This window comes from Globicephala melas, chromosome 10 (assembly GCF_963455315.2).
Source record: "Globicephala melas chromosome 10, mGloMel1.2, whole genome shotgun sequence".
NCBI lineage: Eukaryota > Metazoa > Chordata > Mammalia > Artiodactyla > Delphinidae > Globicephala > Globicephala melas.
The window spans coordinates 89,605,668-89,618,096 of NC_083323.1; the positions used below are offsets into that span (position 1 = coordinate 89,605,668).

At 38.7% G+C, this 12,429-nt stretch overlaps 1 non-coding gene across 1 annotated transcript; it reads left to right on the forward strand.

Moving 5' to 3' along the window:
* The first annotated feature begins 9,264 nt into the window (after positions 1–9,264).
* On the forward strand, positions 9,265–9,385 carry LOC115844420 (small nucleolar RNA ACA64). The gene has a single exon (XR_004036109.1). It is a non-coding gene; the product is annotated as a small nucleolar RNA ACA64 (small nucleolar RNA).
* Positions 9,386–12,429: the final 3,044 nt, after the last annotated feature.

The following is a 12,429-nucleotide window of genomic DNA, read 5'->3' on the forward strand; positions in this document are numbered from 1 at the left end:
TTGGGCTCGAACTGAAACACCAGCTTTTCCTGGATTTCAGGACTGCTGGTTCTCAAACTAGGGCTAGACCAACCATTCTCTTGGTTCTCAGATTAAGGCTGGAACTACACCATCAACTCTGCTGGGTCTTCAGCTCACCAATTCTCCCTTCAGACCTTGGGTCTAGTCAGCCTCCATAATCATGAGAGCCAATTCCTTATTCCTCTGTCTCTCTCTCCTCATTCTGTTTCTCTGGAGAACCCTGATTATTATAGTGTGTGTGTGTGTGTGTGTGTGTGTGTGTTTGTCTGTGTGTGTGTGTGTGTGTGTGTGTGTGTGTGTGAGAGAGAGAGAGAGAAATTTAGGGGTGAAGTTGTAGTATAGGGGTGACAATATAAAGGGTGGGGCAACAAAAGCGAAAGTGGAAGTTAAGATGCTGAATCATTTTTAGGCTCTATTTTTGGTTTTCCCCCTTTTGTCCTTGAGAGAATCATTATTTGCTCCATCACAACCAGGAAGCAGAAATCAATAGGAAAAAACTCAACCACACCATGTTGACTAGGTATTATGCAGGCTATCCTAGGCATTTACTCATTGACTACCACTACTCCACGTCCTAACTGAGCTAAGGGACGTGGGGGAGGGAAGAAGAGTGCCATTTAAGAATGTTATAGGAAGAAAAAGATTTGTAACTACATGTGGTGATGGATGTTCACTAAATTTATTGTGGTGATCATTTCATGATATTTACAAATAATGAATCATTATGTTGTACACCTGAAACTAATATATCTCAATTTTTAAAAAAGAATATAAAAAGAAAAATTATAAGAACAAAACTTCAACTAAAAAGCAATGAGTTTCAAACTTTCAACTGCAACACTAGAGTAATTATAAGAGAAACAGAAAATAGCTAAAAAAATCCAATATACATGTCTCTGAAGAAGAACAAGTGTTAAAAACAATAAGTTTTGTAAATGTGAAATTAAAATACCAGTTGAAACTAGATATACAAAGAGCATAAAATGCTTAGGTAGGAAAAAATGAACTCTGAAGAGCCAATACCAAGCCATATTCTTTCAAACGCCACTCTTCTAATTTGGTTCTTCTGATTTCCTCTGGGCTAGGAAATCAAATCACAGAGATTATTACAAGTTGTAAATTGAGTCAATATGGCCTGAGTGCAGGACTGGGTTTTCTTGCCTCTACTTCTATGTCTCTGCAAAATTCTCTGATTTTATATTTGTTGCTATTGTTAAGCTCACCTTCAATGTTTCTTTTTCTCCAGGTTCTTGGACATTTTCTCATTTAATTATATACCAGTGATTTTTAACTTTTGACACATTTGAGAACCTGATTTCTTAAACTGTGCTAAATATAACTCCCAAATATAAATACACACAACACTTTTCCTAGAATTTCAGGAAGTTCCTAAATCCTTGAACTCTTAGAAGAGTTCATAGAATTTGATATATGAACTATATATAAGATATATGGACTCTTAGGTTAAGAAATATATAAACTGTTAGGGTAAGGAATATACAGAGCAAGGTCACAGCTCTGGTGTGAGACTAAAAACCTCTATTTAAACCTTTAGTTTAAAATCTTCAATATTTGGGGATGGGGATACTTGTGTTGAAGGAACCTAAGGCTCATATTTGTGACGAAGAAAGTTATATCTTGTAGGTGATTTGCACTTCTTTGAAGAAAGATATTCCAACCCGCTGAATGCAATCTTTTTCAACACAGCTGGAAAAAGCATTCTCCCTAGCATAGAGAAGAATGGAATAGTCTAAAGGGCCATTTTCCATATTCATTTCTTTTTAACCTAGGAACTATAGTATCATGAAAACTCCTTACATTTGTGTTTTACTTCATTTTACCAGTAGGTAGTATAGGATTTGTTATTCAGACGAAGAGTGGTTGGGTAAATTGCTCAAAACCATGCAGTAAGATAGTGGTACCACCACTCCAAGACCTTCTAATTCTCTATCTAATATTCTTTCAGTTATACCATATGTCTGCCTGTATTCATTAATTCATTTCCTCACTCATCTAAGAAACATTTATTGAGTGATCAGTCTATATATGACTTCTTGACAATAAATCCAATTGCATTACATGACATGCATTTGTCAAATGCTAAATCTATCAAATGCATAAAGCTTGGTCCTGTTGTAGTTATAAAAGTGAACAAAACAGAGTTAGTTTCATTCACTGAAAATATATTTATTGAATTATTTTTATATGCCAAACATTAGGCTGACTACAGGGAATACTGCAGTGATGTAGGTAACTTACAGTCTGACAATGAAGATTTTAAACAATTAATCATGTATTGTATGCTATTAAGGAAAAGTTCATGTTACCATAAATGTTTTTTGGAAGATCAACATTTTCTAGGGACTCAGGGGAGACTGAATTATGGAGAGATACTTATACTGAGACCCAGGAGATGAGCAGGAATTATCTAGTTAAACAGGGGATTAAGGGCTGAGGGAGAGATAAAATAACCTGTATCTGGCCTGGCAAAGTTTATATGAATATAATAGAAGAAACATCGATAGGCATTTACATAATTATTAAACTTATTTGATGTAAGAGGGGGAAAAACAGTGAAAAGAACACAGAAGGAAGAATTGTCTAATTTCACCTGGGAGAATTTTTAAAAGAATGGTCATTTGAATTTTGCCAAGAAGAATACATAGAATTTTTGACACAAAAGAGTAGAATGAATGAACATTCCAATCAAAATGAACAAGTGATACAAAGCCATGGAAACAGGGAATCATGGTGCATATTTAGGAAAGAACTCGTATAGCCAAAGCATAAAGTCAGCAGTACCTATAGTGAGTAGTAAGAGATAAAGGGGATATCAAGCAAATATATTATAGAATCTTGATAGCAGAAGGAAAATAATATTAAATGCTGTTCAACACCTATTTGAGGATGGTTTTCAGATCAGAGCAAAGAACATCATGCTATTAAATTTAAATTGTGTCATAATGGCAATGAGACATCAAGGTTTTTTGGATCAGAGAAGAAAGTGATCAGATATCCCTTTAAAAATACAAGTCTCTTGGCAACACGGAGGGTTACTGGTCAAGAGAAGAGACTGGAATCAAGGAGTCCATGAGGAGTCTACTGAAATCATCAAGGCAAGAGATATGAGATCACAATGTATTAGTGGCAGTAACAATGGAATGGGGGGAAAAATGAATGAAAGTATGTTTTTCAGAAATAAAATGGATGTAAATTAATTTACTGGGTTGAAAGAAAAGGATTTGAAAATAAGTGCACATTTTCACACTTGAGTGACTAGAAAATAGGGAATCAAGACTGGGTTTATGGAAAATGAGGACTTAAGTACATACAGAAGGAACTGCCAGTGAGCAGTTAGACACAAGGGCTTGAAGCACAGGGAGATTCTGAAGGATTGCAGTGCATTCTTGAGCGACTGACTTTCCTCTAGACTGTGCTTTATAGCTAGTTGTCATCAGGTAACTAGAAACATCTTTACTGTGTGGTGTCCTGTAGTTTAAGAATTACTGATGATTTTTAAAATTTTTTTATTTTGTATTGGAGTATAGTTGATTAACAATGTTGTGATAGTCTCAGGTGCACAGCAAAGTGATTCCGTTATACATATACATGTATCTATTCTTTTTCAAATTCTTTTCCCATTTAGGTTGTTACATAACATTGAGCAGAATTCCCTGTGTTATACAGTAGGTCCTTAGATCAAAAGAATATTCCACTTAATAATCAAGAGTTCTGATAGAAAAATAAATGTTTATAAAAAATGAAACCAAAAAGTTAACTCATGTATATATATAAAGTAATAAACCACACAGTATGAAACAAACAAACAAAATGAAGATACAATGAGGTATCACCTCACACCGGTCAGAATGGCCATCATCAAAAAATCTACAAACAATAAATGCTGGAGAGGGTATGGAAAAAGGGAACTCTCCTACACTGTTGGTGGGAATGTAAATTGGTACAACCACTATGGAGAACAGTATGGAGATTCCTTAAAAAACTAGATATAGAACTACTGTATGATCCAGCAATACCACTCCTGGGCATATATCTGGAGAAAACCATAATTTGAAAAGAACATGCACCCCAATATTCATTGCAGCACTATTTACAATAGCCAAGACACGGAAGCAACCTAAATGCCCATTGACAGAGGAATGGATGAAGAAGATGTGGTACATATATACAATGGAATATTGCTCAGCCATAAAAAGAACAAGATAATGTCATTTGCAGCAACATGAATAGACCTAGAGATTATCATAAGTGAAATAAATCAGAGAGGGAAAGACAAATATCATACAATATCACTTATATGTGGAATCTAATTAAAAATGATACAAATGAACTTATTTATAAAACAGAAACAGACTCACAGATCTCAAAATTGAACTTATGGTTCCCAAAGGGGAAAAGTAGGGGGAAGTGATTAATTAAGAGACTGGGATTAACATATAAATACTACTATATATAAAATAGATAACTAATAAGGACCTACTATATAGCACAGAGAACTCTACTCAATATTCTGTAATAACCTGTATGGGAAAAGAATCTGAAAAAGAATGAATATATGCATATATATCACTGATTCAATTTGTTGTTGAAACTAACACAACATTGTAAATCAACTATACTCCAAAAATATTTTTTTTTAATGAAGAAAAAACAAATCTAGGTTTCAAAAATATATTGTGTCCCTTCTTAGTACTTTTTTTTACCTGTAGGATCTTGTGACTATCTTATTACCTTTAGAAGAATCCAACCATCTTTTTATGCTTAAGTGGATAAAATACAAAACAAATCGAAACTAAACTAAACTAGTCCATAATGGCCATAGATTAAAAAAAAAAAAATTCATTCTGATCCTGTGTCCTTCCTACCTGAATCAAATCAATTCAGGGTTATGGCTAGAGATGTTAGGTTCCCAGAAATACCAATGAGAGATGGCTGTGTGAATCAGATTTTATTCCTTCCTATAGATTAACTCTACTAATTAGTTCCAAACATGTCTGATTTTGTTTCTTTTGTCGGCATATATATAGGTGAAGAGAGTTAAAGGAAAATACGCGGGCCTCTCACTGTTGTGGCCTCTCCCGTTGCGGAGCACAGGCTCCGGACGCGCAGGTGCAGCAGCCATGGCTCACGGGACCAGCCGCGGCACGTGGGATCTTCCTGGACCGGGGCACGAACCCGCGTCCCCTGCATTGGCAGGTGGACTCTCAACCACTGCGCCACCAGGGAAGTCCAGGAAAAAATTTACTTTGGGGAACTATGACTCGTAGACTTGATCTGTGAGAGTAGAGTAATAAAATAGAGGATATATCCCACTTTCTAAGTCTGGGGGCTGATGGTATTTTTAATGATGATGGGAAAAATGACAAGGTGACAGTTTAAAAGGTGAAAAGTTCAATTTGTGCCAGATTTAGCTTGGATGGGTGGCAGGATACGTATATGCCCATGTCACTCAGGCAAGAGTAGGTGTAAAACTGGAGCACAGCTGACAAATTACGTGCTGAGATAAAGATTTGGAAAACATCTTCATACATATGGTGGGGCTAAGTAAAGAAATAAGTAACAGAGCACAGTTTTCAATCCTGGACCTCAGAGGAAGAAACAGTTAACTGGAAGAAAATATAAAAATAGCAAATCAATGCCCAGGCATGAAAAGGTGTCCATGAGAAAGGAGAGTTAGATGTTATTAATGGCAATTTATAGATTTGGGAGGTCATAGACTAGATTTTGCAAAAATGGCTCGAGATTTTTGCAGTTGTACGCAAAGGACTTTACCCCATTCCTGTATACTTTCGGATAGGAAATGCACGTTTCCTATCCTAAAGTTCTCTCAGGAAGATAGGTCAAGGTGAGGTTGATTCTATGACTTCTGTTGGACTTAAAGACTGTGACATATTCATGTATGTAAATAATATATCCTTCACAAGTAAGATGCTAAAAACATTTGATGATTGATTAAATTTAATGCACCATTTGTTTAGCATCTGCATCTCTTCTTGGTCCTCTAGAAGACAAGAAGATGAATAAATCATGGGTCTTGCTCTCCACTGTCTTACAATCTAGTTGCAGAGAGAAATGTACATAACCATAATACAAAGCTGGATAGGTCATTTATTGAATGTAAATAGAACTGTCCTCTGGATATGTTATGGAAAAGGAAATAAGTTGGATGGATTGGGGAGACTCTCAGAATTGATGGAAGACTGGAGAACCAAACTAGAGCACTGAGAGCCACCAAGACCAGACGGGAGGCTAAGATGCAGGACCACCATAGAGGAATGATAGCAGGAAGGATCTGGTGAGCTGTCCCTGCCCAGGTGGAATGACCATTTTCTGAGAACAGAATGGGAGCACAGGATTGGCCTCCCATGAATCAGGTGCCCTTGGATAGAGGAGTGAAATGGAGAAGCTATCATCCCAATAATAAAATTCAGAGGACCTTTAGGAAGGGACAATGGATATTGGGCAGCAAAATAACAAGTACCCAGGTAATTAGAGTCCAAATAAATGTACAAATGAAATACTTTCAGAGGGCAGATGACGAGTAACCTAATTCTAGGGATAAATAATAAACATATATACAACATGGATTTTCTGTGCATAGGCTATAGACATAAGGGACAAACAAAATATCTCAGAACTGGTTTTTTGTTTCACATTGAAATCAAAATGTTTGCTGTGACATATCCTTATGCCCAATCGCATATACTGGGAAAAGGGAATACCCAGATGATTATAGGATTATTGAATACCAGGTCTGAGCTGGCCTTAATACACAAGGACACAGGCCAGATTTATGCTTCCACATGAAACAACTAAATAAATGGAAGAAATACATGAAACAATAGTTTTCAACATACTAGACATTAGGCAGTGGAAGACAGGGGTCCCTGAGGGGATGAAAAAGTGAGCTGAACTCTGTGATTGCTCCAGGTTACTGTCCAGAGAGCTTACAAGCTCAAAGAGGGGAAACTGAAGCAGAGCTCAGCAGACTTGTTTAGTTGAGGAAACAAGAGAGTCTGGGGAAAACAAGGCAGCTAGAGTTTGCAGGGCAGAGTGCTACAGATCAGAGAGTGGGTACCGAGAGGAGGCAGAGGCTCCCTTAGACCACTCAGCTGAGTACTGATCAGCACGTGATGTGAGAAAAATCACACCAGACTCAGGAAAGAATCACCCAAAAGGACTAGAGGAAACAATATCTGGGGCTCAGACACAGGAAAGGGGCCTTGTTCCCTGCAGCCAGACTGGAAAACCTCGTAATTCATGAGGCATGGAGTAGGGTACTCAGAAGAGTTTTATCTCAGTAATTAGCTCTAGGTTGAACTCTTTTCCTGCACTCACTAACAAATCTCAAAAGCAAGAACCAAAAGGATAAGGCCATTTCTAAGTAACTTAACAAGAATATCAAGTGACTGTGTGCCCAGAAATCCAAGGGAAGTGGTACACTTGGGATCAGACACATGCAAGTACAGAGGCAATAGCACAAGACCATTACAGGCAGGTAGCCCATGTCAGCTACCACTGTTGCACCTCAGCTTACTCCTATGGCCTCATCTGGGTTCCCTTATGACCTGAGAATGCTGAAGGAAAAAATTGGTCTTGGTATATATGGCTCAGGCTGAAAATGGGTCATCTTGGTATGTGTGGAACCAGCTGAAACTGAATCCTTACTTAGAAGTGGCCCTGAAAGACAGTTGTGAGAGGAAATCCTCACAGTGAGCAGAGATGTGGTTGGGATACCCGATGATCCACATTGTGTAAAAAGAGAGGTGTTTCAAGAGATATATTTATATGAATCTATATACAGGTAGTGGAAAATGGATTGGCCAGTTGGTCAGAGGCTTGGAAGACAGCACTTGTCCCCCAGAAGAAGAACTCAATAAATATTAAGACAAAATGATTCAATCAGTTGAGGTTAGCCAGTCTTGGCCAATGGCCACTCCACTGTCAACACAATGGGTGCAATAGTGGAGTAGTTAAGATGGTGAAATGAAGACTATGCATGGGCTTAGCATGGACACTCACTCGTCAAGGTTGATCTAGTCACTGCTCCTGCTGCCAAATGTTCAACCAGCCAGCCACAGAGATTTAAAGTGATGGTAAGAGACGAATGCTGGGTCCAGATATGGCATCATTTCTCAGGGAGATCAAAACAGCCACTTAGTGTCAACTTAAATACATTTAACCCTTCTGCTCTGGAAGGGGCAGTTATCCATCTTGACCATAATGGGCACAGATTTCAAGCATGAGTTTGTCTTACTTCCCATGCTAAGGCTTAGAGAGTGTCTGACCCATCGGCATAAAATTCCATCTAACATTACTCCAGACTAAGAAACTCACTTTACAGAAAAGGAGGGATGGCAGTGGGTATATGACCGTAGACCTATCACATACGCACATACCATACCATCCAGAAACAATTGGTTTGATGGAGTAAAGGAAGAGGTTTTTGAAAGCACAAGTGAGACAAAAATTAGAAGATGATTCCATACGTGAATAGGACAATATCCTTTACAAGCAGCATATATCCTAGGAAAGCAACCTTCAAATTGAGCTGTGCCCTCAATAAATAGAATACATGGATCTAGAAATAATGAACTACAGTAGAAGTGGGCCACTTGGGGAATTCATGCTACTCACTCTTGAAACTCTGGACTTCATAAGTTTAGTGGTATAGCTCCCAGAAGGGAAATATTTTCACCAGGAAACCAAACAAGACTCTCATGAAACCTCACATCAGACTCCTTATTCCAAGAAACCAGTAGAGAAGGAAAAGAGTAGCCATATTGCTAGAAGCAATGCACCCTGATCAATCGGAAGTGATAAGGCTACCCTTAAACAATGAAGGCATATGTGTAGTACTCAGGTGATCCACTGGAATGTCTTGTGTTTTTCCCTTGCCAATTTTATTGATAAATGGATATGTGCAAGAGCCATGGATATAGTGACCAGGGATTTAGACTCCTCGGGACTGACGTCTGGATTACCAGGTCAAGTAATCTAAACCAAGAGAGATGGTAGCCAAGAGTGGGAGAAATGGGTAGCAAAGGATAGTAGAGGAAGGAAAGAAGAGTATCTATTGCAGCCTTGAGATCAATTGCAGAGATGGGCTGGTAATTCATCCCACTAACCTTTCTCAGGCAAGTGTTCCCCCAGAAAGAGACCAATCAGAATTCTAGAGAAATTGTTCCCAGAATTTATCCTGCAAAACAAATGGATCTCGGCGTTGGTTGAAAATCACCTGCGGCTTTGGCCGTGGCCGCAGGTGAGACTCGGCGCCCAGAGCCACCGGGGTCTCAGCTCACGGCCCGCTGTGCGGGGAGGTGAAACCCAGGCCCCAACACGTGCTACCGCTCCGGGCCCGGTTGCGGCCGCTCTCATGTTCCGGACTCTGGTACCTGATCCCTGATCTCGTCTTCTACCCTTAGGATGCCTGGATGCTCAGAGCCTGAGGCCGATGCCGCCATGATCGGGGTGGGGGGAAGGGGGGGCTCTGCTTTCGTTTTTCAATAAAGCTGTTGATCTGAAAAAAAAAAAAAAATGGATCTGAAAAACTCAAGGGGTAGACTGTAATGGATGCTAGGAGCCTCAGCTAATGTTTGAAGGTCCTCAGTTGAGTCCTTCACTGGCATTCGCCCACAACAGGAGAGGAGCCTCACTCAAGGGCACCTCCCCTTCTCATGGGCAGCCCAAATCCACTCATTGTTTGATGAATAAGAATAAAGGTCCAACTCTGAAGATGAATCCCAGTTTCAGAACTCCCTTCAGGATCCAATGAGGCTTTGGTGTGATGGCATCACAATTCAACCCTTCCCTCTGCCATTCTCCACCTTTCTCTCCATCACAGGTGTTGATCCCAAGAGCACTCCTCAGTTAACATCCTGCATGGAAACTTCTGGCGCAAATTTTATCTCCCAGGAAACCCAACTTAAGATAGTTTTCTATTTACTTTTAAAAACATGTAAAAAAAAAAAGATGTATTCTGGAAAAGTTCATTATGAGAGTAAGTTCAGTGTCTTCAAATAACAAGCGATATAGATTTTCCTTAGATTATGAAGGTGCTCAAGTTTGTAGAATCAAGATGCAATTGGTTTCCTGAACCAAAAGACATGAATCTGCAGTCAGGACATTTTCCTCCCAGATCGTAGTGGGCATCCTGATGAGGTGGTCTGAGATATCAAAATGCTCCTGAGTGTGATTATTTTAACGAATTAATATTTTTAAACCACTGATGAAAGAGATGAGAAAAATTATTATCTTGCATGATTCTTAAAGCTAATACATAAAGACAAACTTGAAAGAAAATTAAAATAGAAATGAATTGTTAGCATAAACATTTCCTTCTAAATCACCCTTAATCCTTACACTGGAATCAAACTGCTTTCAGCATTAATATACTTTGGGTTTTCACCAAAATCCCTCTAGAAAGCCTTCATCAGCTGCCAGTATGTCTTCATCACAGACCCAAGTAGTCTGTTCATTCTGATTAGACTGTTGGAGCTAATTTAAAGTATGGCCTTTGTTATGTCTACAGAAGCCTAATCAGCTAGGAAGATTCTCTGTCACCCTGGCATCCAATCCGTCTCCACGTCACTGAAGCAGGAAGACAAAGATTATGGCCATCAAAGTATATTTTCAGGCAGAGATGTGACTCTCCAAACTAGTGCTTAGTTAAAATTGTCATGTTTTAAAATCACTTCAAGGATATTCAGATTTTTGATAGAAGGAAGGTCAGAAGTGTCTCAGTTGTTTTATCTTGACTAGGTCTCACTTCCTAACTAGAGGGTAAGTTCCTTGCATTTCCTACAGTATCTTACAGATACGCTGGTTTTATATATATAAAATGGTGTATATATATGTATATATATTTATATATATAAGTGTATATATATGTATTTAACAAGGTAATTTATTGAGAAAGTTTCTTGTTACTTGGAGTTTTTTTCTGATGCCATCTCACCGGAAAATAATAAAGTTTCTCCTCTTCCGTCAGTAAGGATAAACCAGAATTGTGTTTCTAAAGTTCTGGGTTCTGCCTTACCACTACCCCCTGGTGAAGAAAGAAAGCCTTTTCTTCAGAGCCAGAGAAGAGAATATGCCAGGCAAGTTTTGGCTCTTTGAAGGTGATAACTACAGAGGCTTGTGTGTTAAGGAGATGTAGGCTCAGGTATCTGAGAAGAGGTAGGAACAGAAGATATTGAAGAGGGAATGACTCAGACTCAAAATGCCTGGTTAGACCCCAAAGACTGGGAAAGAAGACCTTTGGATTTGGGTTTATGGGATTGGTGGTGACCTGGCCACAATCAAATGAGTGATAGAACCTTGGATAGAAATGACAACAAGTGCTTGGTGAAGAGGCCTGATTTGGGTAGTAGAGCCATCATCTCTGAATAGGGCACATAAGCCTGGACATCAACAATGATCTTCCTCCAATGAGACTCATAAACTCTAAACATATATGCTCCAAAGGGTAGGAGTGAGATCTCCAAATTCATCAGGGGACTTTTTACTAATCCTTGAAATGGACCAAACTTTGTTTACAATATAAAGAGATGTGTCATTTCTTGCCTCTGGGTATAGAGAAGCAATTTATACCTATCATGCTTGTTTTGTTTTAAAATGGTAATAGGAAAACCAACATTTTTTGAACACTCACTTTGGACTAGACACCATATTAGATTCTTTTTACATATCATCTTATTTACTCCCCATGAGTTTAGGAGTGAGGCTTTAGTATTATCATCCCCATTGAGACAACTCAAACACAAGAAAGTTAAAAAATCTGCCTACGTATATCTAGTTGGTGGCAAATGTGGTATTTAAACACAGGTTCTCTGCCTCCAGAGCACAGGATTTTATCTTTCTACTTCTTGATGAAGGCAGAATCTTTCAGAAATTCTCAATGAGTATGAAAATTTGCTCCTGGGTACAGGACAAGTAAGGGAGGGACCTGAGCTTGGTTCCTGGCACCACGTGTTGAAAAGTGATGTTTGATTAGAGAATAACAAACATTATAAGCCCAGCCCTTCTGCTGGTATATCTGTTAATTAAAAAAAATATCTAAATGTTAGCCCTTCCTTATTTATAATCTTCCCTACTTCATCTTTAGGGTTTTTTTTCTCTCCTTTAAATTTTGTTCTTATCCCTGAAGGTGGCATGGTATGCTGCAAAGAACATGAACCTTGGAACTAAACCAGCCTAGTTTCATTTCTTTTTACCTTTTTTTTTTTTTGGCCATGCCACACAGCATGCAGGATCTTAGTTCCCTGACCAGGGCTCCTGCTCCCTGCAATGGAAGCAGCAGAGTCTTAACCACTGGACTGCCGGGGAAGTCCCATCATTTCTGAGTCTACCATTTACAAACTGTGTCCTTGGGCATAGTATTTAAAA